We start from the raw sequence: 13,773 nt of genomic DNA on the forward strand, positions 1-13,773 counted from the left end.
TATCCTGAACTGAATTTGAGGGGTTGAGTAGGTGTTAGGTAGACAATGGTTGGGGAGATTGTTCAAGACTGATGGAGCAATAGATTCAAATTCATAGCAGCAGTATAGAAATCCTTTGGCCCATTGCAGTGATCAGTAACTTGGCAGTGGAGTAGGAGACGGTAGAGATTTGGACAGGGGCTTAAGAAGTCAGCAGATGGAAACATTGACTGTACTTCACTACTCTTTCTTCAATTTTTATATCACTTGTATTATAATTTTAGATAATTAGATGAATTAAAGGGAACTGAAGCAGCTCACCTGGAATGAAACAGTTTAGCTCACTTTGTTACAAATTAAATACAGGATATATGTCCTTTTCTTGACTCATATACCTGAATGTAATAACTCTGCTTATAATTTGCATCATTCTGAATTTTCCCAGTTTTTGAAAAGCAATTGAATTGTTCTTGAAAATTCCAAATTGTTAATAACTTCAGTGCAAATTCGTTATGTTCACATGGAGTAAGATTTTCAGTGTCCAACATGTCCTACCAATTATAAATGACGATTTTTGTCAGAGGCTATTGCATGATTATAATCTGGTGGAACTTACTTACGAATTTCCCTCCTTCCCTACCTCTCCCCCCCTCCCCCCCTCTCTCTCTCTTGCCTTTATTTGTATCTTCTTTGTAATCTGCCTTCGATTTTGTACTTTGTTGTTAGGAGGTAAGTCTTCCAGAAAAGTGTGTTTTTATGTAATAATCCAAATAACCCAGTAAGACAGAAAAGATTGTTTTTGCGTGAGTTGAATGAAGTGTGTACACACTTCGTTTAATATTCAGAAACAGAGAGCAGCACTATTTTGTAAAATCTTGTTTTTAACAGAAAGTGGAGAAAAGAATAATTCTTTAATAAAAGTCAAGTATTAGGGACGTATAATTTATCTATTAAGCCCTAATAGCTAGTTTTCCTTAATATGAATATCAGCTCTGTTCTAGGGACATGGCAAGCTGTCTAGGTATTTTGTGGGTATGTTTTAGGCTCTTAGCATACATTACCAGTATAGGGAGAGATCACACTGAATGGATTCTTAAGCAAGTTTGATAGTGGTTTTGAATTTTTCTTTTTTAATTAAAAAATTAATTCATATTTTGTCTTCTATGCCATAATGTTTCTGCGGATATTTTAATGTAAAATTATCTTTTATTCATTCTCTAATAAAGTTGGTACCTCCTGAAGATTGCCACATTTATTCTTTAGCTTCTCTTATGCTGATGTATAGGATTGCCTACACATGTTTGTAAAAGTCTGTAGTCATCTTATTATCCTAAGGAGGAGGAGTTGCTATTATGTCACATTTTAACTGAAGAAACTGGAGCCCAGAAAGACACAGTTACTAAATCCTGAGAATATTCAGATATTTCTTGTAGTGTCCTATTGGTACAACATATTTAATTTTACATGGTTTTCTGAATTGTGAGGAGAAAATATTTGGATTATAAAAAAGTGAAAGATAAGGATAAAGACATGTTTTTTTTTTTCTTTGCATCTTCTACTCTTCCAGGAAATTTCCATTTTATAAATAGTTTTTCTTATTTGCAAAGTTGCCATTTACTGTTCATTAATTTTGAAGATTATGATCAAATTTCCAACTTTATCCTTAGTTGGCTGTTGCCATTTTCTGTGTCCTCATTTGTTCATTCACATTTCTCATTAAAGGTTGTCATCTCTGTTTCTCCCACAATCTGAAGCTACTTCTATGTATTCCTTCTTCTGCCTACCTGATGTGCTAGTCTGGACCAGTTTTCTTCCCACCAGGGAGTTCCCTTTGAATGGCTGGGACTTATTATTCTTTAGGTCTCAAATCTTACTTAAAATTTCATCTACTTACAGAGGTATTTCTTAACACCCTTTCTAATATGAGCATTAGACTCCGTTTCAGTGAATTGTTTTCTTGGGCTTTTTTTTTTGTCATTTATTTTGACTCAAAAATATTATATTTCTTTATTTATTTTCTATCATAATGAACTTGCTTCTACATGGGGACCATGGCTATTTTTTTTCTCACTATAGCACCCTACCTCCTACCTCCTAGTGGCTACTATTTCATAGGTATCCAATAAATATTTAAACAAATGGAAACAGATTGAATGCAAAAGCTTGCTTTAGTCTTGCTTCTATAGGACAATAACCAAATAACCACCAGTTCTCTAGTGAGATTTGTTTGCTAAAATTTTTAAACAGAAACAGATTTTACATCAGGACATTGAGGCCCAATTTGTTGCCTACACATATAAGGCAGGAAAAGATCTCTCACAAAGAGGAGTGAGATAATAACTTAAATGAAAGGAGTTAAAAGCTTGTAACTTGTTGTGGGTTTGTTTGAATTTCCTTATCAATGTCAACATTTTAAAATAAGATACATGTTCAAATTGTGGAGCTTCTTTGTCATTCAGCATGATTATTAGTGATTAGTATCATGTAGTTTACTATTTGAGATCAAACGAGAATATAGTAAAAACACAATGTTTAATGTGTTGTGCTTATACTTTGCATTAGAAAGGGTAAAAACACTGTTAGAAAGGGTAAAAACACACAAAATAAATGTCAAAGTCTTTTTTTGCCTAGCTCTCTGGAAAAATGAACCAGGGAGATCTCAAGATTGAGACCATTGTAGTAAACATAGGGAGACACTATAAAATAAACTTTTAAAAAAGGATCAGACATATCTCAGGTGTCGAGCACTTGCTAGTATGCACAAGGCCATGGATTCATAGAAAAAGAAATTGTGTGCTCTCCTTCCTTCCTTCCTTCCTTCCTTCCTTCCTTCCTTCCTTCCTTCCTTCCTTCCTTCCTTCCTTCCTTCCTGTTGTTTTGAAGTTTAAATTATTATCTTTTTAATGTATTTTTTAAATTAGAGCTTTATAGTTCTATATCATAGTTGAGTTTATCCCAACAAAATCAGTTTACGATCTCCCCATTTTCCTCCCATCCTCTCTCCCCTTCTCCCTCTACTCTGCTAGACTTCCTTTCACTCATCTATTTATTTATATTTGATTGGTTCTTTTTACTTATACATAAAGGTGAAATTCTCTTTGCTATATTTATGTGCACATAACATGATTTTATAAAAATGCATTCCTCATTATCTCCCCTTTCCCATTCCTCCACTCTCTGCCTCTTGATCTCCTTATTCTGCACTATTGATCTTCCCCATATAATCTTTATGATAGTCTGTCTTTCCCTTCTCCTCATGTTTATTTTACTCTAGCTTCTACATATGATAAAAAATATTAGACCTTCAAGTTTCTGAATTTGGCTTAGCATGATGTTCTCCGTTTCCATCCTTTTACCAGCAAATGCCATAATTTCATTTTTCTATAAGGCTAAGTAGAACTCCATTATATGTCTATACTGCAATTTCTTAATCCATTCATGTATTGACAGGCATCTGGATTGATTCCATAATTTAGCTGTTGTGAATTGTGCTGCTATAAACATTGAGGTGTCTGTATGGCTATAGTATGTGGATTTTAGTTCTTTTGGGAAAATGCCAGGGAGTGGGATAGCTTGGTTAGATGATGGTTCCATCTGTAGTTTTTTAAGGAATATCTATACTGCTTTCCAAAATAGTTGTATAAGACTGCAGTCCCATCAACACGGTACAAATGTACCATTTTCCCCACATCCTTGTCAACAGCTGTTTTTTTTTTTATTTTTAATTATTGCTATTCTGACTGGAGTAAGATGAAATCTTAGCATAGTTTTAATTTGCATTTCACTGATTGCTAGAGATGTTGAATATTTTCTCATATATTTTTCAACCATTTTTTTTTTTTGTTCTGAGAAGTTTCTGTTTAATTCTTTTGTCCAGTTACTCATTGGGTTATTTGATTATTTTGTTGTTAAGTTTTTTGAGTTCTTGATATATTGTGGATGGTAATGTCTTATCAGAAGATTGGGGGTAAAGATTTCCTCCTATTCTGTAGGTTGTCTCTTCATGTTTTCCCCATTTACCATCATATTGGCTTTGGGATTGTTCTATATTGCCCTTATGGTTTCTCAAGTGTTTTTATCATTAATAGATGCAGAATTTTATGGAAAAATTTTTGCACCTCTTGAGATGACCATGATTTTTTATCATTTATTCTATTTATGTGGTGAATTATACTTATTGCTTGCATATGTAAAACCATTCTTGCATTCCTAGATTGGAAACAGCATGGTCATGAAGTGTAAACTTCTTAATATGTTATTGAAAATGATTTCCTAATAGTTTATTAAGGATTTTTTTGTATCTAGGTTCATTAGGGGTATTGGTCTGTAGTTTTCTTTCCTTGATGTGTTCTTATCTAGTTTTGATATCAAGGAGATAATAGCTTCCTACAATGAATTGGAAGTGTCCCATTTCTTTCTGTTTTATGGTATAATATTAGGAACACTGGCATTAGTTTTTCTTTAAAGATCTGGTAGAACTCAATTGAGAATTCATCCGAATCTAGGCTTTTCTTTGTTGGAAAACTTTGTATTACTTCTTCTATCCCCCTGCTTATTTTTGGTCTGTTTAGGTTTTCTGCATCTTTTTGGTTAATTTAGATGGGTTTTATGTATCTAAATATGTATCCTTTTAATTTATATTTTCTCTTAATTGAAGTATACGTTTCCAAAATCGCCCCTATTTTCTGGATATTTTGGAGCTTCTGGATATTTGTGATGACTGGAATTTCTCCTATTTATTTTGTTAATTTAGGTTCTCCCTGCTTCTCCATTTTTTATGGTGGTTTTGGTAAGCATTCATTAATTTTGTTTATTCTCTCAAAGAACCAACTCTTCATTGATCCTTTGTATTTTTCATTTATAATTCTCTATTTCCTTGACTCTGGCTCTGGTCTGAATTATTTCTTCCCTTCTATGGTTTTGTAATTGGTTTGTTCTTGTTTTTAGTGTTTCATAGGTTATGGTTCATTGTATTACTGCTCTATTTGATTTGATTCTAAGAATTTTGAAAATTGCTCCCCTGATTACTTTTGGCACCCTTTCATCATTCATCATTCAATCTTCATGTGTTTATATTGTTTCTGTAGGTTGTGTGTATGTTTTTGTGTGTTTTCTAATTTCATCATAATCTGATACAATCAAAGGAACTATAGTGATTTTTTTTAACCTAAGAGTCTCTTTTTTATTAGTTGTTCAAAACATTACATAGCTCTTGACATATCATATTTTATACATTTGATTCAGATGGGTAATGAACTCCCATTTTTCCCCCGTATACAGATTGCAGAATCACAACAGTTACACATCCATGTTTTTACATACTGCCATACTATTGTCTGTTGTATTCTGCTGTCTTTCCTATCCTCTACTATACCCCCTCTCCTTCCCTCCCCTCCCATCTTCTCTATCTACCCCATCTACTGTATTTCATTTATCTCCCTTGTTTTCCCCCCCTTTCCCTTCACCTCCTCTTATATGTAATCTTGTATGACCATGAGGGTCTCCTTCCATTTACATGCAATTTCCCTTCTCTCTCCCTTTCCCTCCCACGTCTCGTCCCTGTTTAATGTTAGTCTTCTTCTCATGCTCTTCCTCCCTGCTCTGTTCTTAGTTGCTCTCCTTATATCAAAGATGACATTTGGTATTTAGTTTTTTGAGATTGGCTAGCTTCACTTAGCATAATCTGCCCTAGTGCCATCCATTTCCCTGCAAATGCCATAATTTTGTCATTTTTTAGTGCTGAGTAGTACTCCATTGTTTATAAATGCCACATTTTTTAATCCATTCATCTATTGAAGGGCATCTAGGTTGGTTCAACAGTCTAGCTATTGTTAATTGTGCTGCTATGAACATCGATGTTGCAGTATCTCTATACTACGCTCTTTTAAGGTCTTAAGGGAATAGTTCAAGAAGGGGAATAGCTGAGTCAAATGGTGGTTCCATTCCCAGCTTTCCAAGGAATCTCCATACTGCTTTCCACATTGGCCGCTCCAATTTGCAGTCCCACCAGCAATGAACAAGTGTACCCTTTTCCCCACATCCTTGCCAGCACTTGTTGTTGTTTGACTTCATAATGGCTGCCAATCTTACTGGGGTGAGATGGTATCTTAGGGTGATTTTGATTTGCATTTCTCTGACTGCTAGAGACGGTGAGCATTTTTTCATGTACTTGTTGATTGATTGTATGTCCTCCACTGAGAAGTGTCTGTTCAGGTCCTTGGCCCATTTGTTGATTGGGTTATTTGTTATCTTATTGTTTAATTTTTTGAGTTCTTTGCGTACTCTGGATATTAGGGCTCTATCTGAAGTGTGAGGAGTAAAAATTTGTTCCCAGGATGTATGCTCCCTATTCACCTCTCTTATTGTTTCTCTTGCTGAGAAAAAACTTTTTAGTTTAAGTAAGTCCCATTTGTTTATTCTTGTTATTAACTCTTGTGCTATGGGTGTCCCATTAAGGAATTTGGAGCCCGAACCCACAATATGTAGATCGGAGCCAACTTTGTCTTCTATCAGACCCAGAGTCTCTGATTTGATATCTAGCTCCTTGATCCACTTTGAGTTAACTTTTGTGCATGGTGAGAGAAAGGGATTCAGTTTCATTTTGTTGCATATGGATTTCCAGTTTTCCCAGCACCATTTGTTGAAGATGCTATCCTTACTCCAATGCATTCTTTTAGCCCCTTTATCAAATATAAGAAAGTTGTAATTTTGTGGATTGGTCTCTGTGTCCTCTATTCTATACCATTAGTCCACCCACCTGTTTTGGTACCAGTACCATGCTGTTTTTGTTACTATTGCTCTGTAGTATGGTTTGAAGTCTGGTATCACTATACCGCCTGACTCACACTTCCTGCTTACAATTGCTTTTGCTATTGTGGGTCTTTTGTTTTTCCATATGAATTTCATTATTGCTTTATCTATTTCTACAAGAAATGCCGTTGGGATTTTGATTGGCATTGCATTAAACCTATAGAGAACTTTTGGTAATATAGCCATTTTGATGATGTTAGTTCTGCCTATCCATGAATAGGGTATATTTTTCCATCTTCTATGATTTTCTTCTATTTCTCTCTTTAGGGTTCTGTAGTTTTCATTGTATAAATCTTTCACCTCTTTTGTAAGGTTGATTCCCAAGTATTTTATTTTTTTTTTTTGAGGATATTGTGAATGGGGTGGTTGTCCTCATTTCCATTTCAGAAGATTTGTCACTGATATACAGGAATGCCTTTGATTTATGTGTATTGATTTTATATCCTGCCTCTTTGCTGAATTCATTTATTAGCTCTAGTAGTTTCTTTGTAGATCCTTTTGGGTTTGTTAGGTATAGAATCATATCACCCGCAAATAGTGATAATTTAAGTTCTTCTTTTCCTATTTTTATGCCTTTAATTTCTTTTGTCTGACTAATTGCTCTGGCTAGTATTTCGAGAACTAAATTGAATAGAAGTGGTGAGAGAGGGCATCCCTGTCTTGTTCCAGATTTTAGAGGTAATGCCTTCATTTTTTCTCCATTTAGAATGATGCTAGTCTGAGGCTTAGCATATATAGCTTTTACGATGTTGAGGTAAGTTCCTGTTATCCCTAGTTTTTCTAGTGTTTTCAACATAAAGGGATGCTGTACTTTGTCAAATGCTTTTTCTGCATCTATTGAGATGATCATGTGGTTCTTATCATTAAGTCTATTGATGTGGTGAATAACATTTATTGATTTCCATATATTGAACCATCTTTGCATCCCAGGGATGAATCCTACTTGGTCACGGTGCACAATTTTTTTTGATATGGTTTTGTATTTGATTTACCAGAATTTTATTGAGGATTTTTGCATCTAAGTTCATTGGAGATATTGGTCTGTAGTTTTCTTTCTTTGAAGTGTCTTTGTCTGGTTTCAGAATCAGGGTGATGTTGGCCTCATAGAATGAATTTGGAAGAGCTCCTTCTTTTTCTATTTCTTGAAATAACTTGAAAAGTGTTGGTATTAATTCTTCTTTGAAGGTTTTGTAAAATTCCGCTATACACGCATCTGGTCTAGGGCTTTTCTTGGTTGGTAGTCTTTTGATGGCTTCTTCTATTTCTTCCTTTGTTATTGGTCTGTTTAAATTGTGTGTATCTTCCTGACTCAATCCTGGCAAATCATATGACTTAAGAAATTTATTGATATCTTCACTATCTTCTATTTTATTGGAATATAGGGTTTCAAAATAATTTCTAATTTTCTTCTGTATTTCTGTAGTGTCCATTGTGATATTGCCTTTTTCATCCGGTATGTTAGTAATTTGAGTTCTCTCTATTCTTCTCTTCGTTAGCATGGCTAAGGGTCTGTCAATGTTATTTATTTTTTCGAAGAACCAACTTTAATTTTATCAATTTTTTCAGTGTTTTTTGTTTGTTTGTTTCAATTTCATTGATTTCCGCTCTGATTTTAATTATTTCTTGCCTTTTACTACATTTGCTGTTGTTTTGCTCTTCCTTTTCTAGGGTTTTGAGATGAAGTGTGAGCTCATTTATTTGTTGTTTTTTCCTTTTTTTGAGGAATGAACTCCAGGCAATGAATTTCCCTCTTAGAACTGCTTTCATTGTGTCCCATAGATTCTGATATGTTGTGTCTGTATTTTCATTTATCTCTAAGAATTTTTTGATTTTCTCCTTTATGTCTTCTGTAACCCTTTAATCATTCAGTAACATATTGTTCATTTTCCAGGTGATGCAGGATTTTTTCTTCCCTCTTTTATCATTGATTTCCTGTTTCATTCCATTATGATCACATAAGATACATGGTATTATCTCCACACCTTTATATTTACTAAGGGTTGCCCTATGGCATAATATATGGTCTGTCTTTGAGAAGGATCCATGTGCTGCTGAGAAGAACGTGTATCCACTTGATGATGGTTGATATATTCTATATATGTCGGTTAAGTCTTGGTTATTGATTGTGCTATTGAGTTCTATAGTTTCTTTATTCAACTTTTGTCTGGAGGATCTGTCCAATGGAGAGAGCGGTGTGTTGAAATCACCCATAATTAGTGTGTTGTGGTCTATTTGACTCTTGAACTTGAGGAGAGTTTGTTTTATGAACGTTGCAGCACCATTATTTGGTGCATACATATTGACAATTGTTATGTCTTGTTGGTGAATGGTTCCTTTTAACAGTATATAGTGTCCTTCTTTATTCCTTTTGATTCACTTAGGTTTGATGTTGATTTTATTCAATGTGAGTATGGCCACACCTGCTTGCTTCCAAGGACCATATGAGTGGTATGATTTTTCCCAACCTTTCACCTTTAGCCTGTGTATGTCTTTTCCTATTGTATGAGTCTCCTGAAGGCAGCATATTATTGGATCTGTTTTTTTTAATCCAGGTTACCAGCCTATGTCTCTTGATTGGTGAGTTTAAACCATTAACGTTTAAGGTTACTATTGATATATAGTTTGTACTTTCAGTCATGCTTATTTATTTATTTTAATTTGGCTACTTTTTCTCTTTGGTTATTTTCCCCCCTTTACTGAGTTACCTCCCACTGTTAGTTTGGGGTGCTGTTTTTCAATTCCTCTTCTTGTAGTGTTTTGCTCAAAATGCCTTGCAGTGCTGGTTTTCTGGCTGCAAATTCTTTTAATTTTTGTTTATCGTAAAATATTTTAATTTCATTGTCAAACCTGAAGCTTAATTTTGCTGGATACAGTATTCTTGTTTGGAATCCATTATTTTTCAGCGTTTGAAATACGTTGTTCCAGGATCTTCTCGCTTTCAATGTCAGTGATCAAAAATCAGCCGTTAACCTACTTGGTTTACCCCTGAATGTAATCTGCCTCCTTTCTCTCGTAGCTTTTAATATTCTCTCCTTGTTCTGTATGTTGGATATCTTCATAATTGTGTGTCTTGGAGTTGGTGTATTACTTTTTTGTATGTTTGGGGTCTTGTAGCCTTTCAGGATTTGGCAATTCATTCCATCTTTCATATCTGGAAAGTTTTCTAAGATTATTTTATTCAACAGATTGTTCATTCCTTTGGTTTGGACCTCTATACCTTCTTCTATCCCAATGTTTTTTTTTATGACATCCCATATCTCTTGGATGTCTTACTCTTGATTTCTTACCACCCTTTCTGCGTTGACTATATTCTTTTCGAGTTGATAAACTTTGTCTTCATTATCTGATGTTCTGACTTCTTTTGATCTAGTCTGTTTGTAATATTCTCGTTTGAGTTTTTAATTTGCTTTATGGTTTCCTGCATTCCTAGGATTACTGTTTGATTTTTTTTTAATCTCTATCTCCTGGTAGAGTTCATTTTTCTATTTGAATTTGCTTATGCAACTCATTTTCAAAGTATTCTTTCATTGTTTGGACTTCCTATCTAATGACTTCTCTAAGACTCCATTTCCTCTGAGTCAGATATGCCTTGAGTTCTTTCTCTGTCTATATTTCTGATGCCTCTAGGTTCTCCTGTAAATTTAAGTTGTCCTGCATTGTTTGTAATTCTTTTTTCCCTTGTTTTTTCATGGTGTTTACGTTACTTTGCAACTCTGTTTAACTTCTGTGTTTCTATTTTCTCGTATAAATCTGTTTTGGTTTTGTATATCTCTGTGGTCTCTCCTTTGTGGTGGGAGACTATGCCTAGAAATGTTGGGCTTTATTGTAATTTAAAGCTGATTCATTCAATTCATAAAAGGCTTACGGATTCTGTATGCATATAGTGATTTGTTGTTTGGTCTTAGGACTTTATGTTTAGGTTAGGTAATATGATGGTATGAAGGTTAGTATGTCTTGGCTACTTTGGAAGATTGCTCTACTGAAGGGGGATATTAACAGGTGATTGGATCAGGGTATTTGGTAATAGCTAGGTATTTTGGAGCCTTATAGACAGCCTCAAAACAATCACCTATTTTCATTTATACAATTACAAGTAATGGAAGACGTAATGCTTGGGATGCAAGTTAGGGGGAGGGGAAGAAAAGAGTTCTTAATGAGAAAGAGGGAGATAGAGATAGGTAGAATAGAGGAGAATGGAAAGAACAATAAAACTTAAAAAGGGAAAACAAAGAAGGAAGGAAAAAAAAGTAATAAAATAGAAAATAAAAAACATATATAAAAATAAAATGAATTCATAGAGGTCCATTTTCTTCTCTTCCAGTAGGCAGAGCTATGCCCTCCAAGCCGAGCTTCTGCCCTCTGTGCCGACAGCAATCCCTGGGCGTCTCTCAATCCTGTTAGTCCAGAGCCGTTTCTCTTCTCCGTCCCCTCCCCTTCTTCCTCCTGCCTACCAGCTAGACACCCCGCTCACCGGAGGCGCTCTCTAGGATCTGGTTACACTTGCAGGCTTAGTGCGTGCCCTATTTCCCGAATGACTGAGCACTCTCTCTGTCATTCATCCAAACTCCAGGGCTGTGGAGTGGTGATCTGGGAACTGACAGTTTAATTTGTCCGGACCCCTTTGGTGGGCATGCCCCCGGGAACTCTGGCTAAGACCTTGAGATTCGCCGCTGTTGGTAGGGGGAGTTGGGGATCGAGAATACCCTCTGCTGCCCTCGGCCCCTACAGTCACACCCACCCTGCTGGCGGTAGTAGGAATTGGGGTTCAGGAATCTCCTCTGCTTCCCTCGGCCCCTACAATCATGCCCATGCCGCTGGTGGTAGGGGGAGTTGGGGATGGGAGTCTCCTATTTTCCCTTGGCCCCTACAGTCACGCCCACAGAGCTCTGGGTCGAGATTTTTGAGGTTTCCCGGCTGTATGTATCTGGTGGGTGTGGGAGTCACACACCTGCTAATGCTGATTCCGCTGGGAAGGAATCCCGTCCAGTGAACTCTCGTGACGTCACCTCTCTGCTATGGCAGGCCCCAGACTCCTTGCCGGAGTGTCAGATTGGAGGGGTGGGTCTGTCCTGTCTCTGGTCTGACCCAGTCTCGGTTGGTTTCAGTTCTGGTTCTCTGTTTCATGAAGGCTTGGTTAGTGACCTCTTCATAGGGTCCCTACGCCACGCCTTGCTGAACCGCTTCCTACTGTGCTGGACCTCCGCGCCGCGTGTCAGAGATTCACTCGTCTGGGGTAAACTGTCACCTCGAATAATCCTACAAATTCCCCAGCAGGTCTCACTTCAGTATAATTTTGCTAGAAGTTTCTCAGCAGGTAGAATCTGAACGTATTAATGCGCCTCTCTGTCCCCATGATTGAGGAAGTACTGAAAGCGCTGCCTCCCCGCCCGCCGCAATGTTGGGTCCCTCTCTTTTTGATCTAATTTATGGTCTGCTGTTTTGGACAAGGTACCTTGAGCAGCTGAAAAGAAAGTACATTCAGATCTTATTACATGAAATAATCTATGGATATCTGTTAGTCCATTCAATTTACATTACTTTTTAGGCATAAAGAATCTTTACTGAGTTTATGTCTGAATGACCTATCTGTTTGTTAAAGATGTGTTGAAATCACCCAGAATTATATTAGTGAAGTTTATCTTATTTTTTAAGTCAAGTAGTGTCTGTTTTATATAATTAGATCCAGCATTTATTATTATTATCAGAGAGAACATCCGGCCTTTGGTTTTTTGGGATTTGCTCACTTTGCTTAGCATGATGTTCTCCACCTCCATCCATTTTTCTGCAAATGCCATAATTTTATTAGATTTTAATGCTAAGTACTATTCTATTGTGTACACATATCACAGTTTATGTATCCATTCATCTACTGAAGGGCATCTAGGTTGCTACCACAATTTGGCTATTGTGAATTGAGCATTGTGAAATGAACATTGATGTGGCTTTGTCCCTGTAGTATGCTGATTTTAAGTCCTTTGGGTATCAACCAAATAGTGGGAAAGCTGGGTCAAACACTGGTTCCATTCCAAGTTTTCTAAGGAATCTCCATACTGCTTTCCAGATTGGTTGTACCAGTTTGCAATTCTACTAGCAATATATGAGTGTGCCTTTTCCCCCACATCCTCACCAACATGTATTGTTGTCTGTATTCTTGATAACTGCCATTCTGACTGGCATGAGATGAAATCTTAGAGTACTTTTGATTTGCATTTCTCTAATTACTAGAGATGTTGAAAATTGTTCATATATTTGTTGGTTGAATGTATATCTTACTTCTAAGAAGTGTCTGTTCAGCTCCTTAGCTCATTTATTGATTGGGTTGTTTTTTTGGTGATAAGTTTTTTGAGTTCTTTATATATCCTGGAGATTAGTGTGCTGATGTGTGTGTAGCATACATTTGCTCCCAAAATATAGGCTCTCTGCTCACCTCATTGGTTGTTTCTTTTGCTAGAAGAAGCCTTTTAGTTTGAGTCAATCCCGTTTATTAATTATTGATTTTATTTCTTGCAATTTAGGAGACTTGTTAAGGAAGTTGGGGCCTAATCTGACATGATGGAGATTTGGACCCACTTTTTCCTCTATTAGGCATAGGATCTATGGACTAATTCCTAGGTCCTTGATCCACTTTGACTTGAGTTTTGTACATTGTGAGAAATAGGGGATTATTTTCATTTTGCTGCATATGGATTTTCAGTTCTCCCAGCATCATTTGTTGAAGAGGCTATCTGTTCTCCACTGTATTTTTTGGTGCCTTTGTCTAGTATGAGATAACTGTAATTATATGGGTTTGTCTCTGTGTCTTCTATTCTGTACTGTTGGTCTACATGTCTATTTTGGTGCCAATACCATGCCATTTTTATTACTATAATTTGTGACATAGTGAAGGTCTGGTATTGTGATATCTTCTGCTTCACTCTTCTTGCTAAGGATTACTTTGGCTACTCTGGGTCTCTCATTTTTCAAAATGAATTTTGTGGTTGCCTT

General features: G+C 36.2%; 1 protein-coding gene across 1 annotated transcript in view; it reads left to right on the forward strand.

Annotated features, from left to right (window-relative positions):
• Supt3h (SPT3 homolog, SAGA and STAGA complex component) overlaps window positions 1-13,773 on the forward strand; it is a 458,422-nt gene that overhangs the window by 279,008 nt on the left and 165,641 nt on the right. The gene's annotated exons all lie outside the window — the stretch shown is intronic.

Source organism: Urocitellus parryii, chromosome 8 (genome assembly GCF_045843805.1).
Source record: "Urocitellus parryii isolate mUroPar1 chromosome 8, mUroPar1.hap1, whole genome shotgun sequence".
NCBI lineage: Eukaryota > Metazoa > Chordata > Mammalia > Rodentia > Sciuridae > Urocitellus > Urocitellus parryii.